At 29.8% G+C, this 26,094-nt stretch overlaps 1 protein-coding gene across 5 annotated transcripts in view; it reads left to right on the top strand.

Annotated features, from left to right (window-relative positions):
* Positions 1-26,094, top strand: part of Ih (hyperpolarization activated cyclic nucleotide gated potassium channel Ih) — a 297,036-nt gene that overhangs the window by 118,690 nt on the left and 152,252 nt on the right. The gene's annotated exons all lie outside the window — the stretch shown is intronic.

The raw sequence follows: 26,094 nt of genomic DNA on the forward strand, positions 1-26,094 counted from the left end.
TTCGAAAAAATTACATATTGAGTTATGTATACCAAAATGTCCATTATTTCAAACTTTACCGTTTGGAAACCTTCTTAATAAATAAACAGTCTTTATTTTAAAGTCATCCTTTTTACGATTACTTAATAAACTCACATGATAGACCATTTCAAACATTTCAACAACTTCAAAGTCAAATTACTCAAAACTAGTATTCTCCAGTTAGTGTGTTCTGCCAGAACAAAGACGATTTATTATCAATAAGGAATTATATATTTATAATATTTTGTTACAGTCAATATTTTCACCACAGATTTTAAAAAATGCAGCGTTTGGTTTTCAGTGGCTATACTGTGTTGCTCCAAAATATAGCAAAGGCCATACCAGGGAACTCAGAAATAATGGGAACTGAAATACCCAACGGGTAAGGCGATAGCAGGTAACCGTCTCGAGTAAGGAAGAATCTGGGTTAAACTTACACACGTGTCAAGAATACGTTGTACGTCGAATATTAAAAACTGCTCTCGGTTTATGCATTTACGCTCATTTAATGTTGGTGTATTACACACACTATTGCACGTGCATAATGCGTGCATCATTTTCGTAGGACACTCACACATTCAAAAACCCTGCTTCATCGTGCGGCGTATTGAATATAGCCTATCGGTATTCTATTTATTATCTGTTCTGTGGCCATACCATTTCCTCAGTCAAGTACAATATCTTAATGTAATTCACTGTTATGGCGATAATATAATAAATCTACATGAACTTGATCTCAATGCTATACGGCCATCGGTTTCCGACACAACATATCACGGTGAACTGTGATACAGCCAACTACATATTATATATAATTTTCCGCAGCGTTTCCAATTTTTTTAAACAAATAAAACATATAACCAATTTTTAATATGGTCTCATATTAAAAATGACATAGGTACTTTTGAAAAACCTGCTAGAAAAAATCCTTTTAAAAAAATCATCTGAACTCATATATTTTCCAAGCTATCCATTAATTTGACATTTATGAATGCGAAAGGGATGAAAATGCATTTTTTTGTATACTTCTTTCATAAGAAAATATGTTTCATACGTTATTCGTACTATTTTGTGGAATATAGTTAATAAATAATTAATAATAAATCTACATAGTTATTTATATTAACAATATTAAATTTAAACAAATATCCAGGTATTTAGAAAATCACATAAATATATTGTGATCTCACCGAGTCGAACTCGGGGCCCCAGATGAAAGACCAGCGCTTTACGCACTACTAGCTGGCGGTTTCACATATTATTATTTCTCTGAACACGAAACTAATAATGTTCATATTTTAATTCGATCACATGTAAAATTGTAAATTTTTACTCACATCACTTTGACTAACCATGATCTCTGTTTAATATGATATTATTAAGATAATAATTTTTAAATGCTATATATTATAATATTAGTTTCGTTTTAAAAATGACGCAACAAGGCTTTACTTAATATTCAGTACTCCACTTTCAGTGTAGTTTGATAAAAGATTCGTTTACCTCTTTCGTTAATTAATGAACAAAAAAATCTCGCTGATAAATCAATTTGTTACTGTTTCACCACAAAATAGATTCTAAGTGACTTGCAAACAGACATCTCTTGTGCCTACAAGCCGAATTCGGATTACACTCGTTAATCCCGATTAAAAATGCCGATAAAAAGCTCATAAATCCAGTGGCACGCCTGTGATAATACCAACATTCTGCTAAGCTTTTTAACTGGATCAGTGCCGGATAATCTTAGTTTGAAGCAGATTTTAATAATTCGTAAAATAATTGCTATCAATTAATTATATTACAGAATTATATTTAACACAGTATCTATTATATAATATATAATTAAATTTATTATCTCATTAAGAATGTACCTAATTATATTTGACTGAAAGAATACATTAGAAATTAATTATAACTGTGGCATAAATTAGTGTAAATTAATCACCATAACTTCGTTATTTTGTATTTTTTTTTTATTCAAATTCACTCAAAAATTGAGTGCAATATGCCTACTTCACTCTGTACTGATGAATAAACGTCTTTGAATTTAAATTCTAATGGATTTAAGTTTTACACTATTCTATTTGACTACATCCTACAATCCATTAGAATTTAAATTCAAATTCCATCAAGTACCTTCGGTCGATATTATTAATATTCTTTGAATTTATTTGGACAATTTGATGTTTATATTCTTAAGATGAATAATAAACAGTTACCTGCAATTGCGTTATTGCGAGCGTATACAAATATGGTGCCATCGCCGTGATAACTGTAATATTCTCATTATACGGTTTTGAAACAAAGTTTTAGTTAATTCTACAATATTTTATTTATTTATCTTGACAGCAGTTTTGAGTCATAAAATCGTCCTCGAACTATTAGAAGAAAATTATTGATCCTAAAAATTCCAAACGTTCAAGAAAGTGTTTTCTCTGACAAATCTTACTGCGTTGTGGCACATAAAACAGTGGGCGTTACTTTCATTTATTTTATTATACATTAGACGTAATTACTATTGCTTAGACGATATTCATTATTTTTGAAAACGTAATATAAATCATTTACTAATACAACCAGTAACCGTCACATGTCTTAACACAATCACTAACAATATGAAAGACTGTTTCGTTTGGCTAACAAGCTCATCGTAGTTCAATGCAAAAGACCATGGCCTTTGTTGCTTAAAACGGATAGATAAAAAAAGATATTTTTGGTCAATAATTCATACGATCGCTAGATATGAAAATATGCCCCACATCCGTGACTATCGTCTCAACTGTATCAGTTTTGTATCAGTATAAACTTTCTATATCATTTCATATTATATTATGTTCAATACATTTTCAAACCAAGAGTAAAAAACCTTATTATTACCTGTTTCATTATATGACATGCTGCGACTATTAATTCCCCTGTACTTGTTCTATTACATGTCTGTGGTTTTTACTGTACTATACTGTACTACACTTACGACTTATACAAAACGTTTAATGTATGTATATATGTTTATATAATATGTATGAATAAGATTTATAGATACATATCCACTTAAATTATGTAATCTATCTGTGGTTTTTCATTTTTAAATAATGCCTAGTCGGGTTTCACTCAATTATAAGATAGATAAAAAAAAATCATAACAAAACTTCATAAATAATATTGTAATTATGTTGTACCTATATTTTTGATTAACTTAAATAAAATAGATGTCACATGCAAATCCGACCTCATGGGGTCAACTAAAAATGAGCACGCCAAGGTCCCGGGGCGCCATCTCGCATTCAGAGTATATACAATGTCATTAACGTTACCTGGAATCCACCTGACGGCGCTAACTAGCGGGCCACGTCCCCCGGGTTGGCCGACCCTGGAAACGATCCGTTATCTCGCTCGCCAGATAGCGCCATCTCGTAATTATTGCCTACCAATCGGAAAGAGTGGCGATCACGTGATGCTGTTACGCTCGGCTTTTTAACGCGCGGTTCGCGTCAAGTAGTTAATTTAATAAACATCTAAAAACGGGATCATTATTTTATTTTTTATACTTATTATAGCATCTCGCTTGATAGCTTTCTGCATACTTTTTATCCCTATTTCATTTTATACCCTCAGTTATTAACCACCCCTGTTTATTTAAAAAATAATTTTAATTCAGTATAACAGAGGCACCTGTTCTAGATTATTTTGAAGTTATAACCGTGTTCCTTTAGTTAACTCACTAGTGAGTAAGATATTTATTTCTTTATTGACTTGCTTTAAGTTAAATTACAAATTCTTGGAATATTTCAATTTAACCCAGCCTCATTGTAAACGTAAGTACTTATGTTAAAATCAAAATAAGTTTGATAACAAAATATCTAATATATTTTTTTAAATGTTATCTACATTTATTTTACTCGTGAACGATGGCAAAAGCCAGGCATTTTTCAGACTAGAATTTTTTATCAATCAATTGGTACAAAATTAAATTGGTATGTTTACATTAAGCATAAGAAAAAAAAATATCTTGTCGAACATTGAACAACTCAGAGGACGATAAAAATGTAATAAATCCAACACACAAAACGTCAGGAATTAAAAACGATATCAATAGTTTGAATATTATATCATATTATATTTTGAATCTATACACGGTTGCCAATAAAAAAAAAGTTTTGTTTTTTATATAGGATTTGTCGGCTTACAGGGATTTCAGCCAGTGTCACCACGATCTAAACCCTCACTATAAATAAATAAAAATAATTTTAAGTCAATACATTACTATAGTGATATATGATTGGTATATTTTCATTGGCTATTTAACTATTCTGCGTTTTCCCTTTTGCCAGTTGTACCTATAACTACAATAATATTAAAAAATATGTAGCAATCGTTTCATAATATCTTTTTTGTTCAAATGTTCTCATTGTATTGTATTTTTTTAACTGTGCTCCGCCTCACTAATGAAATTCTCAAAAAAAAAACTTTAAAATATTCAAATTTGAGTGTTCCGCGCCCTCACCTACGCGCGAGATTCGCACCGGAAACGGCGCCTCGTCGTCTCCCACTCACACTTTTCGTTGGCGCCTTTTTTCGAAAGGTCAGAGTGCGCCTAACTTCATAATAATTCAACAGCTGCCGCAGTACATTTTCACAAATCTAATATGGCAATTTCGCGCGCGTTTCTTTGGTTCGTGTATGCTTTGAGTAACTGCTTAAAATAATGTGAATAACTCGACAACATATTATTAGCAAAACTCACAACGATTCAATTTACCTGAGTATGTAGGTATATTATTATTGTATGGTTAACATCTCGAAGTTTTCTGAATGCGTAAAGTTAATGTTTATTTCCATGTTTTTGAACTTTCTAACGCTATTGTAATACTTAGGTACATGTTATTTTCCGTAGAAAACTTCGTACATCAAATTTACTTAAAAACATCTCTAAAGCTATGTACAAGTAATTATTATAATATGTATTATAATTTATTGTACGATAATTATATTGTTTTTAGACGAGCAAAAGCTTAATTTTTATAACTTATTCTTGTGTTTCATGTTTCAAGTCACGTAGATGTTCTTTTAGACTAACTTGTATTCGAAATGTGTTTATATATTTATCTCATTGTATTTTAATAATGGTATAGCTCTAACGTTGTACGTTTTTCCTGACGTATTGTGAACGCTTTAAAGTTATATTTTTTAAGACACTTATGTGGATGAGTTTAATTTCAATGTTGCAACAGGTGCGTTGCCAATTAGTTGGCCATTAGATACTATTAGCATGTTAATTAAATGTGGTAATTAAATAGTAATTAACAGGTCCGCAGTGAATGAGTTAACTTTAAGATTATAAAAAATAACTTTCTTACTTGTTGTAAATGCATGCTTGGATACAGAATTGTAAAATGATTGTTGTGGATAGAGAAAGTGGAAAAGTTATTGGAGAAAGTCAAATCTCATCCCTCAATCCGATAAAAATTAAATTCTTGTTAAACTACACATAAAATAATAAATAAAACTGCGACAACTGCATACCTTGTAAATTTGCAAACAAATGCTGTTACTCTCAATACGCGTTTAATCCAGAACAAGGGCCCAAATGGGTTTATCTTTATTATTAGTAAACATTTAAAAATTATTTTAAATTTCACAAAACGTATCATGTGTTCGTAATCGTAAATACTGCTTCAATTATCATGCTTTCGCTTAGGTTAGAAACTTTTATTTTATGCTTTTATAAATTATATTATATGCACTACGCAATCTTATTAATTTGGTTATAACCGAAATAAATAAACCAATCGGTCGATTATTCATGATTAGATCACAGACTGAAATTCAAAAAAATACCAACTCAATCTATTAATTGTAATGCTGTGACTACATCTCAAATTAAAATAATTCAACAACACAATAAAATATTATTAGGTTTTTTTAATATACGTTTTAGAGCATGTATATATTTAAATGAGCTTAAATATTTGATTATTCTTCAATATTAGAATATCAAAAGCTTTCGTTGAAACATATTGATGATTGCGCAAGTAATTGCTTTATTACTGAATTTAATTTTTACAACAGAATACAGTATGAACACAAATTTCATAATCGCTGAGTATTTACTTTGTTTTCAATCAAGTCGAGTATCTACCAAAATCACTCGAAGCCTTTCATAATATGTAAATCGTTTAGCCTCGGGATTCGTTTGATTCTCAGAAATAATCTGAATGAACGACATGACAAATAATTGGGTCAACAAGACACGATGCTATAAGCAAGAATGTGAAATTACTTGATATTTTCAGTAACCATATAGTCAAGTTGTTTTAAAATCAGATTAGTAGAATAATATATGGATAGCTAGCTATATTATTCAATACGTACTTGAAATTTGTAATAATTATAAATGTAACACTCATGTCGATCCCATAATGATTATAATTTATAATAAATAATTCTTTATAAATAATAATTCCCAACGTTTGTCATTTTGAGAAATTCTGTAAATCTTGTAAAACCTCTACTTAGTTAGCACATATTAGATTTGACACAAAAATGACTAAAAAATTTACTGTGCGAACCAATTAAATTTCTATTTTTTTACATGAAGATATTCTAACCAAACTGGCTATTTCAAATAATTCATTCTTTTATTAATAGATTACCCAAAAGCCTGCATTATTATACAAAGTGATTGTTGATTCTGAAATCACTGAAATGCCTATTTTGTAGAAATCAATCACTCTATGATATGGTAATTAATGTTATGTACTTAGATATGAATAGGATCAACAAGCATTGATAAATTATTATAACAAGTATATTATATTTTGTATTATTTATGTTTTTATAAAATGGTAAACATGAGCACAACATTTTCTCAAAAAAAATTGACATAACTCGATATAAATCGGTCTTAATATTTTCATTTATTTTACTTGACAAAATTAACCGTTAAAAATCCGAAAATCATTAAAATCTGCCGGGTAACCGGTTACCATCATATAACTACCATATTTAGTTATCACAGTACAGTTATTAGTTATATATAAATACATATATACGTAAAATATAATATCCAATACTCCTAACTGCAGTGACAAAGAGATGGTAGTTTTTGTTCAAGAGAGCTTTTTTTGTTGCCAATTAGTGTAAGTTATCGGTCAAGTTAGCGATAAAACTTGTACTGTTTCTATTCGGTCTCTAGGTAGTAGGAAACTATTTTCGATTGCCAAAACCTATATAACAGTTTTCATTATACGAAGTAGTAACTTGATAACTTTCTATGACAGGCTTACTTTCTATTGGACGAGTTACAACAATAATTTCCATATTATTATTTGTTTCATTAGAAATATATATTTGAAAAAAATAATCAAAGTTCTATACAACGTCTTAAATAATAAATAATGGATGTACGTTATTTTTCTAATACAATTAATTCAATTTTAAAATGAGCGTAACTTACTAATCACTGGTACAGATTTTTTACTTCACAACCGTTGTAAATTCGAACAATAATAGTTTATTAAATAATTAAGATCAATAAATTCTGATCAAGTATATATTATTGAGAGGATGTACTGATGCTAGTACCTTAGACTAGAGATAGGAAACCTACTGCATTAAGGTCATATGTAACCTTGTACGTCATTAGGTGTGTAGAGTTAGAATCTTAGTCTCTAAAACTGTAGATGCGGGGTCGATTCCACATCATCGCATAAATCCTATTATAATATATGGAAGCGCTATGGAGTGGACTGTAATTTGATGATACTGGTTGGTGGATTACGGATCAAGGGGGGGGGGTTAACCAGGATGCCAGACACTGATCTTTTTATGTTGAGAGGTCTGGCGCGCGTTGAAGCCGGTTCGGTGTTCACACACTCACGCACTGGTAAACGGACGGTTCGGAATGTTACTCTCACGGTTTCACTTTTGGTTTTGGGACGGATGATGAAAAATTCAAGATGGATGATAGACGCGACATTCGCTCAAACCGTATCAGATTTAGCGCTACGAATTTCAAACAGATGCATTTTGTATGAATCACTCTATAGTTAATGCGGCCTCATTCGTATAGTATCAGATAGAGCGCGATAACTTTAAGTAGGTAAGTTTAAGTTTAAGTTGAGTAACTAAACTTAACTTTTATCACGGTCGATCACGATCCGTGACTGGTGGTCTATTGACAATCATTGGGGATTCGAGGTTGGTGGAAAGAAAAAATGAATGCGAATATAATTGGCCCAACCAATATAGTTTGATTCGATCATAGAGCGAATGGCTAATCGTAAAAATGTGTTATATACACTACTCTGTGGATGCTCAAAATTGTCATTTAGTTTTATTTTCACTAATACGCAGCTTATAACAATTATATTAACGCAATACGGATATTCTCATAAGCATGTAGATACCCATTTATTCAACACGATTATAATATAGTACGCTATTTAACCGGAAAGTTTGTGACCAAATTGATTTTCGTGTAACCAGTTTATTAGATAGATTATATAGATATAAAATAAAAAATAGTATTAACACTATTGAATAAAAGTATTCAATAATAATAATGATTTATAAAAACACATGGCTAATTTAATATTACTGGCCAATATAATTATATTCTAGTTTGTAATAAAGTAAATTATATTGTAAAAACACCTGCAATTTTCGTGTGTATTGGAACTATCTGAAATATTATTTTTCTATTAACAATATAGATATTATTTAATTGGTATAACTCTATTTTACAATATTATATAAATAATATTTAATTCCACAGAATATGCAGTTGATAATGACGTGGTTATCTAGTAATGCTTTTAGTATTCAAACGCTTTTAGCTAATTTAAAAAATACATTCATGATGATCCGCATATTGTATATATAAAGCTTATATTCAAAATATAATTATAATGGCAGTTGTTTTCCTAAGGTCATGCAACGATGCATCTTTTCTTTTTCAATGAAAGCTTTCGAATTGAATTGAAAAATAAAAAAACGCATCATTCTGCTACATTAACTGAAGCACAAAAGTAAGACATGCACTCGACTGTAATCTAATCAGCTCTCAAACAAATTACTAACGAAATTATCTTGACATTAAATATTCAATACAACGACAAAAGATAACTAATCATTCGTATTATTTACTCCCTTACTAATAGCTATTTTTATGATCTATTACAATATTTATTTATAAAAAATTGCTTACAACCCCGATGGTAGTTAATTGATTAATTACCACCGAAAAATCTATAATTTATCTAATAATTAATACCAAAGTATGACTTTTGAAATTGCTTTAATAATTTGTTTCTTTTTTATTGCAGGTAACGATACAACAATGTTTTTTGAACTATCAGCAATCATCGATCCAATCGTAAGTTTATTTTTACAATACACCAATATCAATAATTTTATTATTGTTATTAGTAATTGCATTTATAATAACAACGTGAGTATATATAATAGTTTTTTTTATTATTTTTCTTATTATTTATACAGAAAGAGTTATCGATTGATCGAAACCAGAAAAATATAATAATTTTCGATGATAATGAATGACACACTATCTAAGCTTATGGGTTATTTTTTAATAGACGGTAGAATTTCCTTAAGCCGCGTTGACACGGTCCAAGTACGATTCAAGTACACTTGGATCGAGTGCCATCCAAGTGACAGCTTCATACTATTTATTCCTATCCAAGCTACTTGGACCGCGTCCTACTCATCCAAGTTAAGTTGGATATGAATAAATAGTATGAAGCTGTCACTTGGATGAGAAATCTTCATACTAATTATTCCTATCCAAGCTACTTGGACCGCGTCCTACTCGTCCAAGTTAACTTGGATAGGAATAAATAGTATGAAGCTGTCACTTGGATGAGAAATCTTCATACTTATTATTCCTATCCAAGTCTACTTGGATCGTACTTGGACCGTGTCAACGCGGCTTTACAGTGGTGTTGGGTGATAAGGTTTAACACGTAGTTGATTTATAATACGGTCGGGTCTTTCTCGAGTTTTTTAATTTTTCTATTGATATAATATTATATCTTACTTTTCTGTTCGCATACTATTTTACAAAACAACTCGATTATCATTACATTCTCGCTTTATCTTCACATGGCTCGTGTTGATAAGCAGGTAGTGCCTCTGGCGATGAAATTAAAATGAAAGTGGTAGTTGTCGTCAAATAAATACGTTTTGTAATCAGAAATCGAGATCGTATTGATAAACCCCTACAAAATGGAATGCATACTTGACATCCATTGTGAAAATTGAAGACCTTGTATGATGTATAGATTAATCGATGGAATGATATTTTGTAAAGAAAAGCATGCTACAATTTTATAGAATACTAAAATAATGATATGAGTGCTTTATCCGCGTTGCGTGTATTTATTTAATTATTAACAACATACTGATAAAGCAATCATTTAAATTATTTTTTATCATTATTTTATTTATTTAATTAATTTAATTTATTTAAGTATGTACTTAATTAATTTAATTTATTTTATTTTATTTATTTTATTTGTTTTATTTATTTTATTTATTTTATTTATTTTATTTATTTTATTTATTTTATTTTATTTTATTTATTTTATTTATTTTATTTATTTATTTTATTTATTTTATTTATTTTATTTTATTTATTCTATTTATTTTATGTATTTTATGTATTTTATTTATTTTATTTTATGTATTTTATTTATTTTATTTATTTTATTTTATTTATTTCATTTTTTTTTATTATATTTATTTTATTTAATTAATTATTAATAATATGCAGTTTTAATATATTATGGCAATGACACAAAATTCGTAATTTAAAAATATGGGAACAATAATTATCCCCAATAATTAAATTTGATACCGGAAAGCGACGTTGCCATGTTATTATTCTCTGCCTTGGTAAAATTCGATGAATAGGAATCGTATTTAGATAATTATTCTCCACTACGTCGACATTCTATGCACCGCCCATATTATTTACCAATATAAAAATACAATGCTTTTTCAAAAACACTTAACTATTTCAGGGAATTATCGTATTTCTAAAGAATGAATATAACGATAATATATAGAACGTATAATAGAAATATATAGAACGAAATAGAGAATGCAATTGCGAGCGTTACGATTTAAAAAAAATATAATTAACTAATTACTTAGTGTTGATAAATGATACTTAACAAAACAAATCAGTTATTTTTTATGACACTATGTATGTTAATGTAAATATTATGAGGTCAGTATTTTTATCTTTTTTCTTTGTTTTTATATCTTCCTTGTAGGGAATGTTAACATGAGGACATTATAAGTAAATCGTTTTGAGAATTCGAGTAGGGTTGTCAATCGTCCCGGTATTTTAATTTTTCCCGGTTATCAAGCACATCCCAGAATACTCTCTTTGGATGGTTAAATGAATCGGTTTCGCGATATGATAGTGTAATTACGCAATCGAACCAATTTTGCCAAAGTGGCAACACTTATCTGTATCATTTTTTTTTTCGTATTTTAGATCAAAAACTATTATATAATAAATTTTAAAAATATTACTCAAATGCGCGTATTCTAAAAAGCAATCATTGCAATATAGTTGAGGATATTTATTTCAATGTTGGTATACTCCATTTTTACTTTTTTGATGTTTTTAGAATTCCGATTCTGTAAGTAGGTAGGTACTTTACATTATAAATATATACATAATAAATATGAAATCCTTCTCTGTTTTTTAGTTAAATACAATTAAGCCGGAGATAGATTGCAAAGTCTTTTATTTCATCAGCCGTCATTTTTTTTAAATTTTACGGCTGGCTTTAAGCAGTTCTTTTATTAATTTTAATGACGTTAAGGAACCTTTATTTCACTATCTATTACCGACTTTTAAACTAGCAGACTCACGAAAACTACGATAAAGATTACGGTTAATTTAAATTTAGTACACCGAAAACAATAACTTTATTGAATCATTACGATTTCCTAAATATGTAAGTAGATCTGTTCGTTTGCGTCGATAGCGCATCACTGATCATATAAGATACATTTTGTAAAGAAATTTAGCAACCCTGGAAACTAGCTGTTTATCGAAACGAATTGGAATTCAGAACATGGTCAACAGTTTGACAGGTGTCTAGGTCTGTGCATTTAATTTTTAAACACAATCTTATCAGCGAAGTTAATAATATTATGGCAGATAACAGATATAGTGTCTAGTCAAAAGGTAGCGTTATTTTAAAATTTAAACAAATATCCATAATAACTAAGTAGTTAGGAATTGTTTCGCTATATATTTTAGCGTCAAAACCACTTAATCCTGTCACCCTACGCAACAGAATCGAAGCGTATAACAAGCACGATGTCACGCATATTCCATAGTTATAAAGTAATTTATTAGACATAATATATCCATGTTATACCTGCAGTACATGATATCATTTTTAGTGTGAGGCATATCGGCCATGATACTAAAATCCATACTGTGCCATAAGAGCGTAATAGTTGATGTGATCTGTCCCTTTACTATCAGAATATGTTGGTTCCTTACCAGCAATTCGTTTTCAAAGTGATCGATGTATGATACCAATATAAAGTCTACAATCTAGTATTGATTGTTTTAAACTACGTTTTTGTGTGTCAAGTATAACCGGTTGGTCTTAATAAATTATATTTAATTATGTATCGTATTGTATTTTCCGATAAACCTTTTACTCAAATACATATAAACAAATAGAATTTGACCATAATATTACAGAGTTGGGTTTTGGGTTTAAAAAATAAACACTACATAAATGCAGTACCTAATTTGCGGATTTTATCGATAATAATATGAAGTTTGAAACAAACAAATCAATCCTCTATGCAATATAACTTTCAGGTAATTTAATTAATATTTTTAGGTTTATTCTGATACAGTTATTTAGGCAAAGTCTAGTAGAGAATATTTTATCCAACCTGTTTGATAAAATCGGTCATATATATTAAACGAAACAATGGTGTTTGTATAATTTTTGACGTATGACGTTTGACGATGTTGCAACCGCTAACTGCTCATTTTTTTTATTAAGGCTATACTTCAGCTGGGGCACGGTCTAAAACGATCGTGACTACGCAACACGAAGATTGTCCAAATGACGCGTGCAGAACAGAATATAATTTGTCATAAAAATTCAACATGCGTCCATTTAATGTTATGTTTATTGTTCCATTACTAATAATAATAATATATTCATTGACATGTTTTCTTTTTCAAGTAAATGGGTAACGTTTTTTAGTCTTCTTAACATGATTTAAGAATTAATTGCCCCGTCGCCATCACAAAACAAATTGACGTGTTCACAGCTCAACTTTCGCTTTCCGACTGCCAGCCAGTCCAAAATTTCGTCGCACCTATAGTTAATTATTTGCCGTTTCACTGAAGTACCGTCTTAAGCTACGTTATTCTATCTAATGCTTATTTTGCTGTGCAATTATTTTATAAACTATTGTTAGATTATATGCATACAAGATTAATTATTACGTATTTGATATTTAAAAAAAAATACATATTTTTCATAATGGGTAGGTACAGAATACATGTTAGCTTCAACCATGTGGTATTATAATTATTTATTCTTACAGGTTAAATTCTCTCAAAAACATTTGCATACACAAAAACGTTTTGACGTTTGGCTGAACAATAAACATCTTAAAATTACCTAAGTAATAATTCATAATGTTGACTTCTTAAATTTTCAAAAAGCCTTTGTCTTTGACTATCATAAATCGAACGTTCCCAAACAACGTGATTTATATATTCATTATCACTACTGCATTGATATTTAGGATCATTTCTTATACTCATGAGCATACTTCAGTGAAACGGCAAATAATTTTCAACTATAGGTGCGACGAAATTTTGGACTGTCTGCCAATCAGAAATCAAAAATTGACCTGTGAACACGTCAATTTGTTTTTTTATGGTGTCTGGGGAATAATTATTAAGTCGTGTAAAGATGACTAAAAAACGTTACCCATTTACTTGAAAAAGAAAACATGTCAATGAATATATTAGTATTATTACTAATAGAACAATAAACATAACATTAAATGGACGCATGTTGAATTTTTATGACAAATTATGTTTTGTTCTGCACGCGTCGTTTGCACAATCTTTGCGTCGCGTAGTCACGATCGTTTTAGACCGTGCCCCAGCTGAAGTATAGCCCAGCTGAAGTAGAGACGCTGCAAGATTTTCGTGATCAGCTCCGCAACAATTATTTATGATTTCAAAAAAGTGTTAAATTAAAATCGATTATGAGTTTTTAAGAAATAAAGTTAACGAAATACATATTAGACCTGACTATAGAATCCTAATATCCTAATAGCCTTCGATATGTTTATGTCTTACTTTTATAACTATTCATTTGTTTTCAATAAACAAAACAAATTCAAAAAAAATTCTTTCACTAATTTTTCCTAAAATCGCTCTCGCTAATAAACGTAAACCACTGAGACTATATTGGTTTTTTTTAATGTATTCCTGGGAAGCTTTTATTAACTATATAATTTATACTCATAAATTTTTAGTAGTTGCTATGCGCTATTCTATTTTCTTTTACTTACCTGGTTCGCTAAAGTATACTAATTAAATTATGTTCGCCTTTAGAGACATGCCGCATCATTAGCAAAAATAATTATTATTTTCAATGTCTTTTTATATAAGTACGTAGGGGAAGGGAGGGAGACTTGATCCCCGTTTTATATTTGTTGTTATAACTTTTCTCCTACTGTGATTGTAGTAATTTTTTATAACCTATTAGTTGCCAAATTTATCTAGGTATTCGTTTATAATTCACAAAATGTGGATAACTGATTTAAAAAAAATATATTTAACAAAATGTCAGGTAAGGGAAAAGTGATCAAGTCACCCCCAATGTGGGTGACTTGATCACTACATATGGGAGATTTGATTAGGGGGGATCCCACATATGTATGACAGTCATAATCATAAATAATACCTCTAGTTATTAAAAGAAAATATTTTATTGACCTTAAACTCTACATAATAATTTATGCTTTTAATAATTAAATCAATGCACATCATTCAACACTAAAATTGCGAAGAGACTTGCGGAAAAATGAATTCGCTTGCTCATAGACTTAAAAATTGATTTAAGTAGATTCTTTGCAATCTGATATGTCGCTTCATCACCTATGTCTTCGACTGCAGGCCATTTAAATGTCTTGTGGTCACGTTTTCTGGCAAATTTCACTTTAAATCTATTTGCTGTCTGTTGTTGAATCTGCCCAACGTAACGATGTAGATTCTTTTTGTGTGAAATAAAGTTGACAATTAATTATCCAATCATCTACCGTAAGCTCAAAGTCATCATCGACGTCTGATTCGCACTCTGTTAAAAAATCAGCTTCGAGGACTTAGGTTGTAAAGAGAATCAGGCGATGGAAGAACGGGAACATCATTTTCCGATGAACTCGAAGAATTTTGAATTTGTTTCAAATTTTTCTTAGTTTTTAAACTTATTTGTGCTTTTCTGATTCCCATTCTATATTCTTTGTCCCCTTTATGTTCCCTGGCAATATATTCCGCCTCAATAGCCTATAGAAACTAACTATGGGAGATGTGATCCCTAGGGATCTAGTGTCCCATAGTAAACGTGATCAAGTGTCCCCAATACTAGTAAAATCAAAATTATTGAATTAAAACGGTAACTACAAACGAAATTAAAACAACTACTAACAGCAAATAAATCTTGAATATATACATATAGACTGAATAAATACAGCAATCACTCAACGTTATGTAAAAAGCAGATATTGAAGTCCAAAGATTTAGAAAAAACTTGTCTAAACTGTCAAAAAGAGTTCGGTCGGACGTGTTCTTTACTCCATTGATTTCGAAAGCTCTGAATATACTCTGACGTCTATGGTATATGGCGGGCAGCCAGTGTTACCAATATTGAAAGATTTTTTTTAACACAATAACGAGTTCTTGGTGGGTGAACAAGTCTCCCAGGGGATCATGTCTCCCTCCCTTCCCCTACTATTACAATCATGCATACGTACATGATATACGAGGTCCCAACAACTCGTCCAAGCCGATAGATAACATTATTTTACTCCTAGAAATTTGCACGAAAACTTTTAACCACAGAACAGATAATAAATAGAATTCCGCTGTGCAATATTCAATACACTACATTTTGAATTGTGTGAGTGTCCTACAAAAATAAATGCACGTGCAATAGTGTGTGTAATGCACCAATATTAAATGAGCGGCAATGCATAAACAGAAAGCAGTTGTCAGTATTCGACATATGACGTATTCTTGCACGTGTTTAAGTTTATCCCGGGTTATTCCTTACTCGAGATCGGTTAGGTATTTCAGTTTCCTGCTTTTAACAGACTTACGTCGAATTCATTAGAACAGCATATTATATTCGGACGAAACTTGAAATAATTAATAATTTCAAGAGAAATATTATACACTACGCCCCCCCCCCCTCCCAAGTATTTTTGTGAGGCCCGCGAGCTTTAATTATATTTCTGAAAAAAAGTTTACTTTTTTCTACATTTTAAATCCTTTTTACAAATAAAATTTGACTATACATGAATTGCACCGCCGAGAAGAAATCTGCAAATTCTCTGCAAACACTTTGACAAATTCGTACAATTTAAAGATTCTGCTCAAAAAATGTTGGTTATTTTTGGACCAACCTACATAATAATTATGTGGACAAACATTTTCAATTATGAATATCAATAAAAACTCTTTACGATCAAGCATCACCGAGCAAGCAGTTTTAAGAATCCCAACTACAAAATTAACTCGTGAAATTAAAAAATGTTGAAAATGTAAAACAGTTTAATTCTTTTCATTAAATTGTTGGCTATTAGAGAATATTTTTTTTGTTGAAATTCTTTTTCATGATAATAAATAATTGATGTATAAAAATAGTATTTTACATGCGGCCCACCGTTCATTTTATATTCCTAATGTGGCCCTTCATCCAAAAAGTTTTCTCAAGCCTATTCTATTATATGTCCTTATCTAGTATGTTATATGTACTTTGGATAACCTTTTTAAAAGTAACAAGAAAACAATATTATTTCACGACGAAATAGGTACATTCTCATCTTTTTTTCAATTATCTTTTATTTTTAAATTAGTCTGTTACAACCAAAGTGCGGAGACAATTTTTAAAAGTACATAGTATAACAATATTATTATAACGTATTTTCTTTTTTACATTAAGATAGAAAGTATCTTGTTTCATCGTATTCGGAAAAATATAAATATATGGTGAACTCAACACAAAAAACCTTGAGGTCACTATTCGACTGTAGGTTTTGATGATATATTTTCCATCTACTTATTTATAACTTATATACCAAACAGATGATGTGGTCATATATGATTCTGTTTACTGTGCGATTGACCAAGATAAACTATATATTAAAACTATAAATTTGTTAAGGGAGCATACTTGAGTGGACTACTCAGAACTTGTAAATTTCACACAAAAACATAGTTGTTCACATACAAAGTGGTCCAACGCTCAATTTTCTTTTAGCTCTGCTGAAAATGAATGACTTTATACTTATCTCAACTTTCCGTTCGCATAGATAAATTTATCAATATATTAATTTAAACTATGAATTATTAATACTTTAAGAACATAAAATTCTGAATTGTTCCACATTATTAATATTGAATAATAAATGACGTCTTAGTCATTGTATAGGTAGGTAGAAAATGTACATGTTATTATTATTATTAGGTAATTTGAAAGATCATGATGGGCATACGGTAAGTGTTGGAAGGTAATGTCGTGGGTCCCGGGCTCGAATCCCGGGTCTGCTAAAAAATCATATGTTGTTTTCCAATTTTCGGCCTATAACGTCATGGGTCGCATTTTTTAATCCTGGGTCTGGGAAGTACACATATTGTTTTTCAATCTGTGTATGTGTCAAAGTATGGACCTAATATGTTGAGAAGGGCAAACATCCTTTTCTCGTAAAAACAAAAATTTGTTTGCATAAACTCCACTCTGTGGAGGCCCATACGAACGAATACTTTAGCATAAAAAGATAATGATTGGAATAATCATCAATATTTCATTGTATAGATTTATTTTTAAATACGTTAATCTCTGTTTACCTATTTTTAAAGTCATGAAGTTTGTATCAGTAAACCTACATCTATGACCAGATTTGTTCACAAAAGACCTTTTGTTCTTCACATGTTTTGGCCAGCAGTGAGCCAATTATCACTACTAGAATATTTACAGTTTTACGTATTGCGGTAAATCTAGCATTTGAGTAAACGATGACAGTGGTATTCGCTTGGTCGATAACGCGCCAGAGCTTTCGAGGCCTGTGTGACACTTACCTAAAAGTGGACGGGGTTACCTCGCGAATCGAGCTTTTCCGATTCACTTTACACGAAAGCTCGTTACATGAAAGGTCACATTGATTTTATCAACGACTTTTCGATTCTTACTCAATGATAAGATGACATGTCTCATTTTATTCATTGTGTTTTGATGGCGTGGCCTTTGTTTGGTGGAACCTCATTATAACGGAGAGACATAAAATATAACAAAATATTTATTGCGGTTGACTCTATATTTACGGGAGGAAAAAAATATAATATATTATCCAGATAATCGATTTTACAATTTCATAATTATTGATTGACATCAAAAGCATTGAAAATAATCTATGTTTACTAGGGCGAAAATATATTAATGTACGCAATATTTTGTACCATGGTAGCCTGTGAATAAATTAATCCTACGTATAAATGGTCGTTTATCTTAATAAATATATTTTTAAAACAAAACAATTTAATACTATCTTTAGATATAAACAATTTATTAAAATTAAATAAGGGATGAGTTTATTTTCTTTTAATTTTAAATGACTATTACGCACGTCACGATTTTCAATTCAATTGTTAATAAAGCGCAACATTAAAACATATTAAGGGCGGACGTGCTCAGCGTGGGTCAAAATGGAGCTTTTTTCTATTTTCAAAGCATGATCCTGGACATACATTAAACGTTATAGATAATCTATTTATATAATTTTGAAGCCTTATTGTCCCTCATATTTATTTTAAGCATTTGATGACTGCATAAAGTATTTTTGTTACATAAAATAGTATTCTTTTAAACCTCTCGCTCTAATGTTTTAGAATATAGTCATATTTCGGTACATAACTGTGCAGTGGTGTTAAGATTTTTTACGTTTATTAATTTTTAAACGCATTTATTAAACCATTAGTATAATTTATGACGAGATAATTTTTGTAAAATATTCACGATAAAAAAATATATTGATAATCTCTGTGATCCCAAATTTGACAAGAATTAGGCATTTTATTATTCAAAAATCGGCAAGATTAACAAATTTGAAGATAATTAATTATAAAGATACTCATTATAAGCTATGTCTTTGACCATTCAAGTGTGATAAACATATTATGAATAATGATTGCTTTATAATAATTATTGACCTAAGAATAAGGTAGTGTTTTTTTGAAATACGCCATTTCTTTTGGCATTCCCCAGTGGTTAAGCAACAACATACGGCCGTAGCCATAAATTGACAAACTATAATTGAAGTAGGGAGTAAAATGATGTTAACGCGCGTGTTTGAACATCTACCAAGGTTAGGTTACAATATATTTATAATATATAGAAAACTTTATTTATAAAATTTGATTATAAAATAGCATCATTAACAACTGTCTATCCACTGTAAAATGAAAGAGTTATGAAATTGAGTGGCCTTCAATATGATATTTACCCTGATTTAAATAAACACATTTATTAGAAAATATGAAATGAATCAATGAAGTTATTCATGACCCATAAAATTTTCAATAAACTTCTCTTGATACCTCAAAATCATATCAGAATTAATATACTCGAGTTTCTCGCTTCAATGGACTAGCTCATTTGTCATTAATACGCCAGAAAACATCATATCGCTTGTATGATGAATTACCCTAAACCAGAGATGGAAAATTCCCTTACATTTTATATTCAACTCTGACAACCATTCATATTAAATAACTGAATTTTTATGAATAAATTTTATATTAAAAATATCATATAATATCACAAAATTCTTGACTATATGTTAGAGAATTGTGAACATTTACAGTGTAACTGTACTTTAATAGACTTTTAAAGAATGACTAGTCGCTAGCCATTCGTTCAAGTTACTGAATCATTGCCCTTTTGAGCTGACAAATATTGATTAAAAAACAACATATTTTCTCTATTCTGGCAGAATACACTAGCTGGAAAATACTAGTTTTGAGTAATTTGACTTTGAGGTTGTTAAAATGTTTGAAATGGTCTACCATGTGAGTTTATTAAGTAATCGTAAAAAGGATGACTTTAAAATAAAGACTGTATATTTATTAAGAAGGTTTCCAGACGGTAAAGTTTGAAATAAGGAACATTTTGGTATAACTAACTCAATACGTCATTTTTTTCGAATTAGTGTCTTCTGCCAGAACAGTGACGATATTATATATTATTTAACAGAATTACCAGATTGAAACTGTTTGTTGTGTTAGAAATATATCTAAATATACCTACTCTACTGCTAAATACCGTAAACGTTTTAATTTTAAAGCATAAATATAAGAAAAAAGAAAATAATGCGATACTTTTAAAGTAAATTTAATTTTAAATAAGTATACTTAATATTTTTCAATCCTCTTGGCTGTCGAGCGTTCTCGGATTTTAGCTTATCTATTATTAAATTTAAACAATAATAGTTAGTGTAATTTGTTTTGAAACAAAGTTTTGTTGAATTCACGAAATTAGCTAAAATATTGTTTCAAAACCATTATGATGGAGAACTAACGCCTGTTGAATTAAATAATAACAATTATTAATTTACTCAGTTGAGAAGTGAGTTATATTTTTCGATGCTTTAAATTTAATAATTTTCGATAAATAATATTGATTTAAATGTTAACATTTTTTTCTTTAATGCCGGCAAGTAACAAGATATACATTTAATCTAATTTGATTTAAATATGCTTTGTGTGTCCTCCTGTTATTGGGACCATAACTTATTCTTTTATTTTATATGATTGCTGCCAAAAGTTTTTAAGTCGATAAGTTTGGTATTTAGAGTTAACAACGGATGTCTATATATAAATATGTATGGTAAAAACACAATTCAAGGTCATCCAATGTATATAATATACACATAAAGCACAAAGAAATTTGGATAATGCCTGATGTTAGAGGGCATGTCAAACTTTTAAATTGCAATTACTTCATGACATGATTTCGAGATTTACCAACTTTTGGCAGTAACCCACGATAATAAAATTTTACTTACTCTTCTGTGATTGATCCTGTAGTTTGACTAATAACCAATGTATTTGGTGAATGTGTAACAACTATTTATTGTAAAAAATCTGTTAAGGCTATACCTCAGTTGAGGCATGGTCTAAAAAATCGTGGTTAGGCGATGCGCGGATTGTGCAAATGACGCGTGCCGAACGAAATATAATTTGTCATATAAATCCACCATGCGTCCATTTAATGTTCTGTTTATTGTTTTATTAGTAACACTAATAATATATTCATTGACATGTTTTCTTTTTCAAGTAAATGTGTAACGTTTTTAAGTCATCTTTACACGATTTAAGAATTAATACCCCCGTCGCCATCACGAAACAAATTGACTTGTTTGCAGCTCGACGTTCGCTCTCCGATTTCCAGCGAGTCCAAAAATTCGTCACACCTATAGTGTAAAATTATTTGCCGTTTCATTGAAGTATCGTCTTAATATTACTTTCATTCTGTGGAGGTCTATATGATTCTTTTCAGATTGAACATAGTGATATAATATAATATCGGTATCAGCAATTTTATTTAACAAAATAATTTAGAAATTCTTTATTTTTTGAATTCTCCCTTTTCTTACAGTTGACATGTTCGATATACAAACATATTTTACCTGCACTCCACAGATGTATTAATAACTTGTATTTAAATAAATAAACAACTGCTTTTGAAACTATCTTATACGATGTAGTACTCTCACCAAAGTTTATCCACCCGTGCTTCAAATTATCTAGTCGTATACTCAATACCATAACAATCTATATGACGTGTCTACCTACGCAGTGGCAATCTGTTATGGATTTCGGCGGGAACAGTTTCCTTCCTACCGAATCATATCCGCTGTGGGGAAGACCCGATCGCGCGAAAGTAATGCTATTTGAAACTGATTCGCGCGGAACTATAATATTCATGTCAGATTTTGCTGGATTCCATAGAGATTGATGCTTATCTTCAATACATGATTTCGATACCAACGCATATGTCATTTTGATACTTGTCACACCATAACTACTATATTTTTTTTTGTTAAAACTATATTGTCTTATTTTTATTAATGTTTATTTATTAAATGTGGTTATCACTACAAAAAATTAACTTAAGCAATGACAGCAACTATTTAAATAGTTAATTGCCAAATTTAAAATCAAATTTCGTCGTTACAAAAGCAAAAGGGCACATGTGCAATTTTGACGATTTTGAGTTATGAATGCAGTTTTCTTCGTAATTTTTTTCTCTACATTATGGGCAAAACGGCATTTGTGAAGCAAAACCCATGAATTCATAATTGAGCAAAGAAAATAAAAATTACTTGTGTATTTGTAAACTTAACATCATTATTTAATGTATAGGAAAAGGGTAACATGTAAACGATTTTAGGAACTATGTGCAATGTTTACAAAAATAATATAGGAAAAAGGTAACAAGTGTAATTATTTAAAAGTGAGTAAGGGCCTTTGTACAAAAAAAAATCGTTGCAGAAAAAGGGCACTTGTGAAATTTGTGAAAAATTTAAAAACATGTTGGCAGCGGACAAAGAGACTCAAATAAATATTTTGGAAGATCACAATAAGCGTAAAGTGGACGCTCACAAATCAAAAGATGAAGATAAAGCTATTCATAAATGCATATAGGAAAAAGGTAACATGTGACTTAAGACCTGTTAAAAATCAAAAATTGACAAATTATAAAAAAAAAATTAAAATTGCATTTCAAATCTGAGTAATTAAGTCACATGCGTTCCAAATTTCATTTCAAAACGTTGAGTAATAACCTCTCCACGATTTTTTTTCACTCCAAAAACACTTAAAATGCGTTTTTCTCAAAACTCAATTTATGCATAAGTACCCTTTTACTTTTGGGGCGACGATTTGTAGAGATTATTTTAATCTTACGATAAACAGTTGTTATTCATTTGCTCATCTCATTGAGTTCCTTCATTGGATCAAACACAACTTTGAAAAGACAAATAATATATTATTATTACAGGGTCAGAGTTTCATATACAACCGCTCTACCAACAATTTTAAAGCGATTAAACCATTATTAATTAATTATGTTTATATCATACTAATAATTTCAGAGTAGCTTTACACGACCTGATTATTTGTACATATTACTTTCTCTTCGTTTAATTATTTATAGTTACGCCATTTCCAGTAGCACATATGTAGCGGGTTATGCTAGTGATATATTATATATATCCAGGTTTCGAATCCCGTTTGTTAGGTGAAATTTATAATATACTAACTTTTTTCTATACTATAAGTGCGTATGTTAGTAATGAACAAACTTTTTCATTTCACTGCGCCCTTCATGTATATATATTTTTGATTGAATATTATTTTCACAAACAATATAGTATCTGCCAGTTGTCTGCGAGCTTTATTGAAATTTTTCTCTGGCGAAGGATTCTTTAGTTATCTGCTGATTTTCCAATCAAATTTTTCTCCTATAAAATTTAATATTAGAACTTTTTCAGTTTTTATTAATCCGAGTGCATATTTTTCAATAAGTATCGGTCATTCGATCATATCCAATCTCTATTTCTTGTGTAATGTCTGCGGGAAGAAAAATTAACTTAATTGTGGTACAAATCTACTAATGCATTGAATTATTCTAAAAAACTATATAACCCGTGTATTCAATATTCGTATTATCAATTTTACTGATCATTTACATTATAATCAGCTAACTATATGACGATATAAGTCATTCTACATTTTAAACATAGACGATTCGTTGGTATACTGTCATTGTTTACTACAATGCCTGTTTTGATTCAGCAAACTATACCCCTCCCCTAAAAATGAAAACTGCTTATAATAATTAACTTTTTAAAATTCACTGTTATAAAATGCGCATTCGTTGATTGAATTCATCGTATTTGTAGATTATTAAATTGTTGTTTTTCGTTCTCTCAGATGCTGCTTAAGAATGCTTTATTAATTAATTATTTTATATTTAAAAACATCAATTTGTTTACAAAATAATAATGTGTTTATATCATTGCTAAACTTACCCTAAAAATGTTTTATATTTTTTAAATCAAAATTATAAAACTAATTTTTAAATTAATTAAACAAAATTTAATTTAAAAATATTTGTTTGTTTAATTTTGTTTTTTATTTTTACTTAATTACTTATTTTTTTTATAAAAATCCTTTTATACAACAAGTAATTTGACTTTTACGATTAATATTAAATTGAATATGCTGATAAAACAAGAAAAAGTACAAAGCGGGCAGCGTTTTTAATTTTAATTTTGACAAAATGAATTACCTACTTACTTATTATTTATTGTCTATTGATTATTATTTAATGTCTTTTTATTTTACTCCAATCGGCCATACTTGACCGCCTAAGTGAAACATCAAGATCGCTTCATAAACAATCTTACCACATCAATAACTCATTTTGGCTGAAATGTCACTTATTCCCTTTTGGCTTGACAAATATAATGGTTTAAATGAATGTATTAGTTAATGTATTTCCCAAAGTTTTTTTAATGCCATTTTTTCTTACAATCTAAATGTATTTCCACTTTTATTGTAATGATTATTTAAAGTACAAAAAAGATGTAAGTAATATGAGCATGCCCATTTAAATAATGCACTTGATAGCAAAAATATTGAATAAACTATTTTTTTGCCAGGTTAAGCCTTAAGATTTACCTATCAAAATCACTGAAGCGAGTAACAAAATAGATACGGCAATAGTAATTTGCAGTTATATTGCTATTGTTTGATAGTATTTAAATAGGTAATCAGCTTATAATGTCGTGGATTCCATATTCTAATCCTAGGTCTGGAAAATACACAAATTGTTTTTCAATTTGTGTTTGGAGTCAAAGTATGAACCTAATAGGTTGAGCAAATGGCTAATATCCATTTCTCGTAAAAACAAAATTCTGTTAATACAAACGTCCACTTTATGAAGACCCTTGTGATCCTATTATGATCGGACATGATCAAAAGAAGAAGGAAAAAAATCGATGTGTGTATTTATGTACAAAAATAAAACTTGTGATAAACTAGATTCTTTGACTAGCTCCTAATTAGCTTGTTAAATTACACACTCAAGAAAAAGGACCGCTTATTGGAACGCCGTTGGTTTATTTCTATACACTTTAACTTATATTACTAAATTATATACGTAATGGTTTCTCGTTGTTTTTATTTTAAAGTACCAAATGTCACTGAAGTTTAATCGTTTGTTTACGTAAGGAATTGCAAATGGCCGACAATAATAAATTCGCTGCCTAGGCAACGAAACAATTCTAAACTATAATATTATACTGTATAATCGTCACGATTGCAGTATCATACTGTAGCATAAAAGTAGTGCGTTCGGCTGATAACCGAACAATCGGTGGTTCGAATCCAATCGAGTGCGTTTTTTTTTCGTGTGAAAAAATAAATTATGTTTCACATGTCACACGCCAGAAATACACTCTGATCTGATTTCCCAAACGCGCCAAAACAAGTATAACTTCAAAAAATACATAAACTAATCTAAGTACAACATGTCATGAGCCCCAGTAGTGTAGTAATAGAAATGAAACAATTAAATAAATATAATATGATCGCACCGAGGAGATCAAATCCGGAGCCCCGGAATAAATGGGCATCGCCTTACGCACTGAATCACTCTAATTATTAAAGAAAAATGATTTATTTTAATCAGAGAT

This window comes from Rhyacophila brunnea, unplaced genomic scaffold (genome assembly GCF_057557595.1).
Source record: "Rhyacophila brunnea isolate RB1 unplaced genomic scaffold, BYU_Rbru_1.0 scaffold_16, whole genome shotgun sequence".
Classification (NCBI taxonomy): Eukaryota; Metazoa; Arthropoda; class Insecta; order Trichoptera; family Rhyacophilidae; genus Rhyacophila; species Rhyacophila brunnea.